Source organism: Castor canadensis, chromosome 7 (genome assembly GCF_047511655.1).
Source record: "Castor canadensis chromosome 7, mCasCan1.hap1v2, whole genome shotgun sequence".
Taxonomy (NCBI): domain Eukaryota; kingdom Metazoa; phylum Chordata; class Mammalia; order Rodentia; family Castoridae; genus Castor; species Castor canadensis.
In genome coordinates this window covers 112,763,231-112,777,236 of record NC_133392.1, presented here as the reverse complement: position 1 = coordinate 112,777,236, position 14,006 = coordinate 112,763,231, and the positions used below count along the sequence as shown (strand labels likewise).

Sequence of the window (14,006 nt, the reverse complement as noted above, 5' to 3'; positions counted from 1 at the left end):
GGCTCATTCTGTCACCTTTTGTTGAATCTTGGTCCACATGGTCAAAACTATACTATATGATCAATCACTCATAGCTGCAAGGGAGGCTGGAAACTCTAGAGCTAGATTTTTAGCTGAACATATTGCCACTCTGTATAAAATTAGAGCTTTGTAAATCTGTAGGTGGGGGAGGAATATATTGGCTAGCAGTTCTACATATCCTACATTCTTACAGATAAGAAATGTGAGCTGGCCAGAGGCAGGACCAGAACTCAAGTTCCAGTTCAGTGCTTATCCATTATTTCAGTAGTTCCTAACTTTTTCTCCCCCACTGGAAGAAATGAGCTTCATTTATTTAAACAGTTTGTTTTCACACTTCTTATTAGTCAAAGACATGGCATAGTCATTTAGATCTTTTGATAATCATGATATAACCTGTGTTATTACATTGAGTTTTTATTTTTTATAGCAGCCATAAAGGAATCACTTAACTTATATTGCTAGCCCATGGTTCCTTGCTGCTAGCAAATGCAAAGTTTCTATGAGCTACTTTTAAAGTCAGTTTGGCTTTTTCAATATTGATATTAACTTGAAGACATCTTTTACCATCTGGGGATCCATTAATTTTTATGCGAATACTTATCACATGCTTACAATGCACAAGGTGCTTTCCTAGTATCTGAATATAGTGAGCAAGAGAAGTCTGATTCTGTCCTCAGAATGCTTATCTCCTATAGATGAGACAACAGGAAAACCAGCAGCTGTGTTACAAGTTAGTAGCCTTAATCTAAAAAATCTGAAATAACACTCCAAAATATGAAATCTCTCATTGTGATATCAGTACTCAATTTTTGGAGCATTTTGAGGTTTTTTTTTTGGCAGTACTAGAATTTGAATGCAGGGCCTCATGCTTGCTAGGCAGGTGCTATTACCATTTGAGATACTCTGCCAGTCCAATTTTTGGAGCATTTTAGATTTCAGATTTTCAAATTAGAGATGCTAAACTGGTAAAGTTTTGGCAAATATTCCAAAATACAAAAAAATCTGAAATTGGAAACACTTCTGATCCCAAGAATTTCAGAAAAGGGATACTCAAGCTAGATAGTGCTAGGAGAAGCATGGGATGCATAGGGAGCAAAGGGAAAGGGTATCCCCCATGGAGATCTACCACGGCATTTGGCATTGCAAGAGTTCAAACACACATCACTTAACCTCCGCTCTCAAACCATTTACCTATTTGTCAGCATGCAAAACAGAGCAATAGCAAATAAGTTATGCTATTAGACAACTAGGTACTAAGGAATTAAAATATATAAAATGCAAACCTGTGGTTAAATCCCCATGTCCTTATGAGCCAATATTTACACACACAAAGGGAAATTAGAAGTAAAATTGTCCTGATTCTGAAAATATGCATAAGATGTACTAAAGCAATAGTCACATAAACCAAAGATTTATTGTCCCGCTTTCAAAGAGCCTTGCTGGTTTCTGTTTGGAAAGGTAGTCTGAAGTTTATATGCTCTATAAACCTCTCTAAGTCCATGATCCTCGTGGCCCAAACAGGGATTCTACTCTTAATGATGAAACATCTGAGGGTCTGAAGTTAACAGTATCTCCCAGTTTGGCCAAGAAAAATATACTGCAGAAAATTATGAGCAGTAAGACCACCTTCCAGGAAGTTGAGGTCACCAGGAACAGTTGGAGGAGTGAGGATTCGTAACATGCATAGGCAATAATAGAACAGCAGGAGAAGAGGTAAAATATGAGGCAGCAGTTATCATTTGATGGCAGGAACCACATCTTTATTGTCCTCCCTGAATCCCTCAGCCTCCTGCCTCATAGAAGAAAAGAACTCAATAAATACTTCCTGAATAAATGAATGAATGCAGAATTTGATTGGAATAGAAAGTTTGGTACTAACAGGGAGTTCTTTCCATCCCTCTTCTATAATAATAATAATATTAAATATCCAGGTGCATGCATGTTGGGAAGTACGAGCATGTTTTAAGTGCTCAATATGTACTTGTTTGACATTTGTTTTTAGTTAAGAGCTTCTACCTTGACAGGTATTAAGAGGAATGAGCTCAAACTTTTTGGTCACGTTTTATTGAATACTTGCCTGTGGTATTTGTGTTTCTTTCCAAACTATGAGCTCTCGAGAAGGTGTTCCACCATTACCATAACCATGGCAGCCCACCCTTGGCATAGACACCAAGTGTTAGGTTTGTTCCACTTCCTCCTATCCTGCCTGCAAACTTGTTTGCTGCTTCAGAAAGCTTTTAACTTAGTTGTAGAACATACTGGTGCTCAACAGAATCTAATTCGTCTCTCCTGATTTAGTGCAATTGAATCATCTCAGTAAAGCAATTAAGTACCTGTTGCTAACAAGGCACGGAGATAATCTGCCAGCAGACACTCACAGGGTGTTTATCTATTATTGGAGTGTGCCTTTTGAGAAAACATTATATTGTCTTTCTCCAATAGGAATGGCCAGAGTTGATTTTTAAATTCAGGCATCATAGAGCTAAGTCCCAAGTTTCAGCAGCATGGGAAAGAGAAGCAAGAAGACTTGGGACTGTGGTCAAGGTTAGTGCAAGTGCAGTGCCCAGCTTAAGGGGAAACACTGTCCATGGCATTGGAGGTAACTAGATGGTAAAAACGAAATGCAGCATTTTAGCAAAGGCTCTTTAAGTCTCAGTTCAGGAAATTATTAAATTCATTAGCCAGATACTTAAGACCAGCTATTAATGCCCAGCCAAAGGAAAAAACAGTGCCAGCAAATGTTTTAAAACTACAACTAAACAAAAGTCAGGAAGCGTGTAATTAAAACTGTACCTTTATTGTATTGTAAAGAGTTTCACTGTGACATGGAAAATATTTAAAGGAGAAGGCTGTTTAGCTAATTTGTCTGCAAGTGAACTGCCTGGTGGAGAACCATCCTAAATTAACTGTATGGCCACCCACCGAGCGAACCTCATAAAGGGCCATGACTGCTCAGCTTGGTTTTGTGTAACCGTTCAATAATTACCAGATAAATGCATAACTAAAAGCTCTATTACACTAATAATTTGTACTAAGATAGATGTGTGGGACACCCTGCTGGGTTAATTTCTCATCCCTGCAGCAAACTTCTAAAGAGAGCTCTTCTGTAGTGGAATCATGTTAATATGTTGTCCCAGGGAGGACAGTGAGACCACTTGGCTCCTTAATCTCTTCAAGAGGCAAAGGCCCCTGGGGGCGGGGCCCGTGCTAAAGAGAATGGGGCGATTAACCAAGTGGACCTACATTTAGATGCATCCTGTCAAAGGAGGCTGCTTTCCCTCAGAATCTGTCTCTTGTATTCTCTCTCAGTCGTACACACAGCCGTACACACCCTACCCCCCATCCACTCACACACGTGCCGTAGACCTAAATCTGCATTCACAGTGAAGGCAGGGGTTCTGAGCGAGGCATCCTAGAACACCTCACTGATGCTACTTTTGGGTATTTTATAGTTGAACTCTAACTCACATCATACAGTAAGGCCCTAGCAGTTCTGATTTCACTTAATCTAACGTTGATTGTTTTCCGTACTTCAGCATAAAATAAAAATCAAGATTGAACTTGCATAACTTCTCTTCTTCCTCTCTCTCTCTCTCTTTCTCTCTCTCTCTCTCTCTCTCTCTCTCTCTCTCTCTCGCTGTCTTTTTACACCAACACACACACACACACACACACACACACACACACTCGATGTTTTAAGTAGAAAGCTCACATTTAAGCATCATCTCAGGGTTTTGAACCTCCCCATCAAGACTCATAGATCATGTTAAAGTTAAGTGAATTCCCGTAGCATGCAGCTACAGCTTCGAAGTGCCTATGTGGTTCAGCTTATCATCTGTGTAAGGAAAAGGGATGCCCACCGACACTGGCGATGGGGTGCACAATCCTGTCCATGTGACTACAAGATCAGAGAGCCACCATTCTAGGCCACACCTTTTGCTTTGTAGATGCTAGTGTATGTAATCACCCCCATGCACACACATAGTTTTTGAAGTTATATGTCCACAGGAAATTTACATTGTCCTTTGCCATTTCTTCTTCCTTCTTTTTTTCTGCTTCCCTCCACCACCAACCCCCTTTTCTTATGTGCAAAACACATGTGAAGAATGTCAGAGTTGCTAGGATCAACTTCAGTAATAAGGGACCTGTGAATAAAAAATTCCAAAAGGAAATAAGCCATTTATCCTCTGAAAAACAATAATTTAAATGGGAGCAGAAGAGTACAGAAGAGAGAGATGTGTCTGGCCATGAGCCAGCCAAAACAGAAGTCCAGTCCTGCCCAGCCACATAGGGTCTGTTTAAGCTTGCACAAGCCATTCATCCTTCTATCAGTCTTTGTTTCCCCACCTGTATGAAACTGGATTAATGGGAAGAAGTGAAATTACCTATGTAATAAAGGGCTTGATATGCAGTAAGCCTCCAATGAACATTAGTTTTCTTTTAGATCACCTCCCCATCCCCTTATCATTATTTGCTTGCTTTCTTTGTGCATGGTCCTCCTGAAGTGGTCTCACATCCTTCATTCCATACTCCCTGTGTCTGGTTCTCTCTTCCACCTGCTCTGGTGTGTGTAGAAGTAGAGTGTATTTCTCCTCCTGGAAGAGCAGACATGGTCTCAGGGAAATGGGCGAGCCTGGGCTTGCCATTCCATCACTCAAGGGTGCTTGGAATAACAAGGGACTTCCCCCACGGGAGCAGATTGAGTAGCACTTTGACAAGCCCTCATTCAGCCATGGCTTTTGGTAAGGCAAGAAGCATCTTTGTTCTTCCCAAGATTCTTCTGCTTGATCTAAGTCAATTCAGCAGGTAAGTATTAAGCCTTGCTCTGATGAGCACTGTATTAAGCCCTAATGATCAAGCAGACAATCCAGTGCTACCCTTACTACCTGGCAGAAGAGACAAAGAATTGCTTCTATGCTGAGGTTAATGAGAGAGAAATTGGTAATAGAACACAAGCATTTCAGGTATTTGTGGAGATTTGAATTTATTTATTCAGGTTGTGTGGGTACCTGCTGCTGATACATTATAGGATTTAGAAAACCTAAGGGATAGCTCTAAATCTTCCTGAATCCTCAAGGTCCTGAATACCATAATAAAAGTTATTGAAATGCCCGACAATGTATGGAGATATGTTAATAGATTCTTAAAAGGGAAAGAAACCCAATCAATTTGCTTAATCACCTCTCCACTCTTTCAAAAGAACATAATGAATTGGTTTAGGTAACTGAAAAGTCTGTGGGCATATGGCTTCAGGTAGAGATGGGTCCAGCTGCTCAGATGATACCCTTGCTTATTCTCCCTGCTATCCTCTGTGTGAGCTTAATTCACAGGCCAAATCTCCTCAGACTGTGGCACAGATAGTATAAGCAGCTCCAGGCTTAATTCCTACCAATATGGTAATCACAAAGGGAAAAGAACAGTTATTTGGTTTGTTTTTTTTTTTTAACAATAGATCTAGCAAAGGACCTGCCCTGGATGCTTATGGCTCTGATAGGCCTGGTTTGAGTTGTTTGCTCACTTTTTAAGTGATCCATATGCCTAAAGATAGTGCATTCTCACACGGATACAGCCTGAGTCACATACCCACACACAGAACCAGGGGCCAGGGTCAAGTCCTCTCTCACCACATAACCTAAGACTGAGCAAAGGAGTGTTCCCAATTTGAGCTCCGTTTCTAGAAGAGACGAAGGACGGCCATGCAGGCAAAACCCACAGGACCCCACAGCAGGTGATAGCAGCTAAGCTGCTCTGAGCAAGGTGATGGGCTCCACTCACTCACTAGCCAGGACTTGTCTCCACAGTTAGTACTTGCGGAGCACAAATAAATTCCAGACTTAGAAAATGACCATTAGTTCATGCCATAGACCTACAGGATAACTTGAAAAACTTACATCTTTTTTTTAAAGACAGAGTCTCACAGAGTAGCCCAGGCTGGCCTCAAATTCATGATCCTCCTGCCTCACTCCCAAGTGCTGCAATTACAAATGTGCACCACTGTGTCCAGCTAAAACAGTTCAACTCTGATGCTCCGTTATCTGGTGTTGCCTCGTTGCACTGTATGAGCCTCATTACTTTTCATATCTTAATTTATTCTTAAAACAATCCTAAAGACCATAACCCAGGGCCTAACTAGCATCTACTTAGCACAATGTTGATTTTCAATACACTTGTTGAATGAATGAGATAAATGAGCCTACTATATACTAGGTACTCCTTTACATTAATTCTAATCATCAGAAAGGTCTTCTGATTGGTGCTATTATACCCAATTTACAAACAAAGAAGTTGTAGTCTCAGAAAAGTTAAATAACTTTGCCAGATTATCATAGCAAGTGAATGATTTTAAATCCAGAATAGCTGCACTCTAAAAACCATACAAAACAGATCATTTCCATTTTGTAACAGAGGAAAGAAGCACAAAGAGCTAGTGGATACCCAAGCCACAATAAAAACATGGCCCCCTGATTTCACACTGACCCATCTACTCATGTGCCCTCCCCTTGTGTAAAACCTATCAACAGTAAAAATAAATCCTCAAATCTTATGGGACAAATTCAGAATGATACTTCAAATTCATGAGGATGCTTTAAGACCCATCTTTAGCCATCATGCTACTCAAAAATAGGATCTTAAATTTCAATGTGAACCTCACAATCTGGAGGCAGGAAAGGCTGCAAATATCCCATGACCTTTTAATTTATTGTGGGGGTTGGTTTGTTTGCTTGATTTTTTTGTCTTTATTTTTAATGTAGGAAAAGACATGCAAACAGTGTAGGTGCCAGCACTTGGTTGCTGTCCATGTTGCTGTACCACCTGCACAGGTGCTGCTTATTTCCGAAGTTCTCTTTTGCAGAACTTCAGCCTGCCATTCCAGTGCACTCCAAGAAGGTCATTAAAGGATTTCCGGCCTGTTCCTGTTGACCTTTGTAATCATCCAAGCTGTGGTGTTGTTTTTGTTCTGGAATAATTGTTTTGATTTGTTTTTCATTCTTTATCTCTTGTCTCATAGTATCACTTGCATATTATGTAGAAGTCCAAGTTCCTTCACAGAACTGGATTCTTATCAAATTTGCCCATTAAATTATCACTCTTCGTATTTGCAATAATCACAGCTGTTGTGTGGCATTTGAACGCATTTCACATCGTCCATCATGGCAGCTTAGGCAATTAGTGCATGAATGTGGTCAATTCAGAGAGGTCCTATCAGGACAAAGGCTGGGGCTCTGTTTCACAGACTGTGAACTGGCACACTCAGGACCTTAAAACTAAATATTACAGCCTCCCCAAAGCCAAGACATCTTAAAGACAGTCCAGACCTATAACTTCAGTGTCCCAGAAACATTTTAAAAATAATTTCTTTTAAATGGCACATGCTCCATTGTTTCTGCTCTTTTAGATTTTAATTTTATTACTATGGATCAAAAGTACAAGTTGGTTGTAAATATAATTCCAGAGACTGAATTTAAAAGTAGATGAGCCTTGGTGATTATTTTGTTCAAACTCTGTTTTGAGATGAGGGAAAAGGGAGTTTGCCCGCATGTTAATAAGCCACATAGTAGCTGAAACTCAAGTACCTTTCTTCAATCAGAAACTTTCCTAAAAATACCTCAGATCCTTGGCAAATCTTTTTTTTTAGTAGTCATCCTATATTAGCTATCTGATCAGCAGACTTCCAATAACTATCACAGTGGACTTCCCAAGGGAACAATGGAAATTTCCATTGTGTCTATGTTTGGGAGACCATGGTGTGGGGTGGGGGGGCATGTTCAGAATCTGGCTAGCTCAGAAGTACCCCTGCATGACAGAGGTCTACCTGGTGAAGGAGAAGCCATATTGGTCCTTAGAATGGATGGAACCCAAGGACTGTAGGTCTAAATGGAAATGTATCTAGAGAGAGGTGGCCCCATAGTTCTAAGCTTCTGAGTGGTCTCATATTCTGTGCTTTAAGAAAAAGTATAGAGTTAAAGTATCTGGTCAGCAAAGAATCTTAGAAGTTATTGTCACTAGGTATTGATCTCATGATCAAGGTCATTGCTACTGCTATTATTGCTTTAGGTTTGCATTTTATTGTTTGTGAAGTTATTTTGAACCCTTGGACCATACTCACACTGATGACTTCGTATCACTATTCCCATGTTCATTTGTCCAAGAAACAGGCAGGCGGCAGGTACTTCTTACCCTACAACCTCTTTGCCCCTGTGTACTCTATAATTAGAACTGGTCCAAAACACAGGACACAGGAACAAATTCTAATTTCTTCATCGCCTACCCCCATCTTCTCATACAATAGTAATAGAGTTATTTACTAATCACTTAACTGCGGGATCAGAAACTTACATCCTGTGCCATACACACACACACACACACATACACACACACACGGTCTCATTTAATCTTTATAGCAGGTCTATAATCTATATTAGCCCCCATTAAACAGACAGCTACTGAGTCTGTGAGAAGCTCAGAAACTAAACTTGAAGCATAGCTGGTAAGTGGAAGAGCTGGGATTTAAACCAATGTCTATCTGATTCCAAAGCCTATGGGCCTCATTTTATACTACACTACTATTCTGACTCATATGCTTAGCTTGGAATGGTACACACAGATGTGACCAAAGCCTGTTAAACCATAGTGAAGAGGCACAGCAAAAGGCCCCGGTGGAGTTAGTGAGGTATGGCAGGTATTCTGATTGCGTTGGGAAGCTTCAAAGGCTGGGGCTTCAGCAGAAAGTCCTGCCAGGAAGATGGGATGGTTTACAGGGAAAGGGCAGAAGGAACAGTGATTGTCAGGTGCCTGATGCAGGCTGTGGCAGGTGTTGAAAGTGAATGGGAGTTATCTGGGTCTACACCCACGAGTTGGCAAATGATGGACCAAGTCAAATCCAACCCTCTTCTGTTTTTGAGAATAAAGCAGAGTGGAGTAATTGAGACAAAGACAGTATGGGGCCTCCAAGTCTAACTGGTTTACTCTCCAGCCTCTACACTGTTTTCCAAGCCCTGGTCTAGACCAGAAGCAAGGCTTTTGAAAAACACAGATGTTTAAGTAGCTAAAATTGATCTAGATAAAAATTTAAAATGACCTTAGCCTGTCTTTATTGGGAGAAAGAAGATCTGGTTTTCCAAAAGGCACTGGGATTTGTTTTTTTGTGTTTGTTTTGTTTTTTGTTTTCTTAAATTTTTTTATTGTTGTGCTGGGTGGGGCTTCATTGTAAGGCATTGGAATTTGATCTCCAGTCAGAAGATCCCCTTAGTTAAAATGGAGTTGAGTCTGTCAATCATCTTAGAAACTACTGAGTCATAATGCTACCTTGTCTGGTAGCAGTTATAGAAAAATGCTGGTGTTTTGCAACGCATCGAGCAATGTCTTCTTTTTCTCTCAATTGACATTTCATGGTACACTCATACATCTCAGCAACATTAAAGATATGTACTAAATATTTTGGAAAAATTTGTTTTAGAGTACCTTAGCTTCTCTTGAGTTACATGCTTTGTTATTTAGAAAAGGTTCTGACTCCTAAAGATTTGAAATCCAGTGCCAATTCCTCTTTCCTTATGTCTGTTAAAATAAATCCTGTAACTCCAAACTTCTTGGCTTTCATAAATGGCAGGTCTGATTCATGCATGATTTATAAATTATAGCTATGGACCATTAAGACAGATTTCTCAGCTTTAGGTAGTCCATAATGGTGTTATATAGTGTGGTTTTGAATTTCTGCAGAAGCAAAGTGCTTAGCAGTTGACAACCCAAACAATTCAAGTTCCATTGCCCTTTATGGAGGACTTCTTTTTTTCAAGTGGGATTTTTTTTTCCCATCTGTTTTCTCCTGCTTTTGGAGCTTTGTCTTTTAAAAGATCTTTACTTCCAAATAGAAGTAGTCAGGAGTTCTCAATGTTGCCTCTTATTCTATAGCAATGTTATTTTTGTATAGAAGCCATCTTATTGCTGCAGACAGATGGGTAACTGTGTCCTGTGACAGTGTTAGCTGAGAGAAACATCTCAGAATCTCACCTGTTGCCACTGACTTACTATTGATTAATGGGAAGTCGGTGATGTTTTGCAGATGCTAGGAGTTGGGAGTAATCTTCATTCTTGTGAGGGAAGACGCCTGAGAGTAACTCTGCCTTAAGAGCACGTTGCACCTGAGGAATATTAGATGTTATTGTTTGTGTCGCCTCTTGACAGCTTTTCTGTGGAGCCTCCCATAGGACAAAGACAAGGATTTGAAGGCTGGTGCCAGAAAGCAAAAGCTAACATAAAAAGAATCCAAGAGTCTGTCCAGTCTGTGAGAATCTGCAATGGTTCACAGACTTGGAGTAAAAAAAAAAAAAAAAAGACAGTATCAGGGTTGTAGAGAAAAACATATTTCACCCCATAAAGTTCTGGCTAGAGGAAAATTGTGGGAGAGTTCTCAGGATTCTTGGAGGTCGAACTTGAGAAAAGCTACCAAAAGTGCTCAGAAGAGATTACTTTCTTCTCTCTTTTTTTTCCCCCTAAAACTTAAAAATACAAGAATCTGGCCATACCACACTAATACTATCTTTCATGTGGCTTATCCTTCCATGCTCTTACTAGTTCTAGCTCCTGTGGTGAGCCCTGCTGAGGTGTGGTGTCTGTGAGGCCTCCTCCTGATAGTGGGTGGACTCCCAGACCAAGAATCACTGTTGAATCATATAAGTATCTCAGCATACACAATAATGACCTTGGCCTTCCCTATCCCAATCTTAATCAATTCTGCTTTAAATGGAGGATCATTTTTAGGTTAAATGTATATGTGTGCGCGTATGTGTGTGTGTTTTGTGTGTGTGTGTGTGTGTGTGTGTGCATGTGTGAATTTTTTACTTTTTCTCCTTCCAACTAAGACTGAGATATATTTTAAAGAATGGAAGTGTACTGAGGTGGGAAGAGGAGAGTAAAACATGTAAATCAATCTGCCTGACCTGCCTTTTTTTTTTTTTAAGTATTCAGTAATCTGATCGTCTTGTAATAAATAACTGAGCACTACACCTTTTGTCAAATGCTGGTTCTCTATGTCTTTAATTGTGGCTGTTTTGTTTAGGATGTATAGGCGATGCTATTCTAGCCAGTGAGATCTGATCAAATTCCCTTCCTTCCATCTTATTTGTATTCCTGTGAAAAAGCCCAAGCAGTTGCTTTAAATCAGTATGGCTGCTGGTTAAAGGTTAAACTAGCAGTGAGAGCTATCCAGAGTGAAGTGCTCCTCACTCTCTGCTGCTTCTGGCCTAGGGTACAGAGAGTATTAGACCCCAGAAGCAGCCATTTTGTAGTCATTTAATACACAAAATTGTATTAACATCAACATGGATACAGATGGATGCACTGCAATAAACTGTAACCACTTGAGAAAAGCCTTTATTGACTCTCCAGTAAATAATGCACATTTTAAAGGATCTAAATATGCATTTACATAATGTGCTACAATTTTTTATTGTGTCATCAACTCACACACACACACACACACATCCATAAGAGATGTTTTTCTTTGTCAAAAATTTGAACTCATACCATTCTGTGTGCACTACATTTGCATCACGCCAGATTCATAACAGTTGTTTCTCTTCCATAGGGACTTATCTGGCCATCTTAAAGTACATTTAATGAATTTATTGCTGGATTGATTTAACCCTAATGACTCTTGCTAAAATGATTTGAGATAAGTTAGATAAAAACTTAGGTAAAGATAAAGAGTGAAAACAAGAAATCAGAAAGAAGAAAAAGTTAGACATTGATGAAATCTTAACTCAGAGCTCCAGTGAGCCCAGTAAATGAAGAATAATAGGATATCCAGGGAAATCACACATATTTAACGATAATTAACAGGTCTCTGTGATGCCTGTAACACAGTTTCTCTTTGAAGAAATCAAAGCTCAGGGTCTTGAATGATTTTTATCCAGTTCTACAGTGGACTGGTGGCTGAACCAGGAAGTTCCCGGCATGAGAGAGGGTTGAAAAGGATGACCCTTTAAATGCAGACTCAGCAGTTGTCTACTTTGACACTATGAGCTAGATGACTTCCTGGAATTAATTAAGAATTAATTGATCCTAATAAATCAGTCATTACAGAATTAATTCCATATAGTACCATATATCCTTAGGTTTGTTGAACACTATGCCATAAGGAAAAGGTGAATAAACTATTACTAGTAAAATATAATAATGAAACTAAGGTTTAAATTTAAGTTGGTAATGATGTTCTTTTTACATATTTAACAAAGGGCAAGGGTATTTATTAATAATTAATGGAAAGATTCCACAGCCCTCGTGAATTATTTCTTCTCTCATGTTTCTTTAACTTTTATCTGCCTGATTCTTTGCTCAAGTGAGTTTTTCCCTTGGGCAGCATTCTCTGCTGGCCACCACAATTGCTTAGCTAACAATCACTCATCACTTTCTGTGAGCACCTGAGGCAATGCCACTTTATCATCAAGATTAACCTCCCAGTGCTCTTGACAATGGAGTTGCCACCTTTGTGTCTGACATGCAGCAAAGGTTGAGAATATCACTTTGTTAGGGTCAGTACATTCCCACCCTAGCCTGAGAAACTTAAGTATAGAAAGTATTCAGTCAAATGCAGGGTTTTAGGTCAAGGTTTCTTGCTACCAGTATGACTGGTACTGGAAGAAAAAGTTCATTTGTTTCTTTAAAGCCAATGACACAATTTCCAGAGTAAGAGCTGACCAGAGCCATTTAACTTTTTAGCTTTGGTGTTTTAACTCAGAGACAGTAATGGATTCCAAAATCTGTTATTCATCATATACAGTCTAAACTTTTACCCATTTTTTCTTTTTTTACAAATTCCTTGGCTACTCAGCAGGTGAGGAAAACAAGTTTTGCTTTTTGGCAAGGTTTATGATTATTTTCTTAATTTCTCATTTACCTAATCATTTGTTGCACAATCAAAAAATATTTGTTGGGTACCAGACTTCATTCTGAGTATAGAACTGTGAACAATTAAATGGATCGTAAAGGTATTTACTAAAATGGGAGAAGAGTAAGTTTGAGAGGGGGAAAATAATAAAAATTCTGATTCCAAACTCATGTCCAGCAATCAATAAACATTCTTTTTAACGGCCTTTGCCATTCAAGTGGGATGATGGTTAAAGGGGTGGCTTGTCACACTTTAAATTCTTTCCAACACTATGAATTGCTATTGGTATTTAGAAAATCTTATTCTCTAAAAATTTGTACATTCCTGTGTTTCATCTTGTAGGTGTGAATTCAGCTTAAAGATTTAACCTGGGCTGGTGGAGTGGCTCAAATGGTAGAGTGCCTGTCTAGTAAGCATGAGGCCCTCAGTTCAAACTCCAGTACCACCAAAAAAAAAAAAAAAAGATTTAAGCTGGCAAAAAGTGAAGTGAATGCATATACTCTCATCTCCCCTGGTTTGAGAGAGTTTTCTCTAGCCCTCATTGAGAAGTGAAAGCTTCACTGGTTGCAGTGTTTTCAGCCCTTAACATGTGCTTCTTGTATCCTCCAGCCAGTTTTTCAGCCATCTTTCCAATTCAAAAGGAAGAGTTTTCTTAGAAAAATGAAGTATCTCACATAAGTTGTTTAATTAATCTTCTCATACAAATTATATTTATCAGGGTAGACTTGGGTCTCTGGTTCCAAGGAGACCTCCATTAAGGAAAAACCTTGAATGTTCATCATGCATAGAGCTCAGTGCTATACTGTGGATACTTGATTCATTTTTCCCCATAACGATGCCCAACTTCCCCTAAATAAATCTCACATTTTCATTTTATCACTTAAATGAAATGCATTCACTTTTACCTTGCTTTTGGGGTGCCATTTGCTTTTGGGGAGGCATAACACTCAACAGATCACACAGTGATTTAAACACAAGTGACTGAAAGCTTCTCTGAGTTTACTGAGCTGTGTGAAATTTTTGTTTTTGAAATTTCTTTTGATTTTTTAAATTTATTATTATTTTGTTAGCATACCATCAAAACCACATGTATTAAATC

At 39.2% G+C, this 14,006-nt stretch overlaps 1 protein-coding gene across 10 annotated transcripts in view; it reads left to right on the top strand.

Annotated features, from left to right (window-relative positions):
* Nucleotides 1-14,006, top strand: part of Nfia (nuclear factor I A) — a 362,119-nt gene that overhangs the window by 291,556 nt on the left and 56,557 nt on the right. The gene's annotated exons all lie outside the window — the stretch shown is intronic.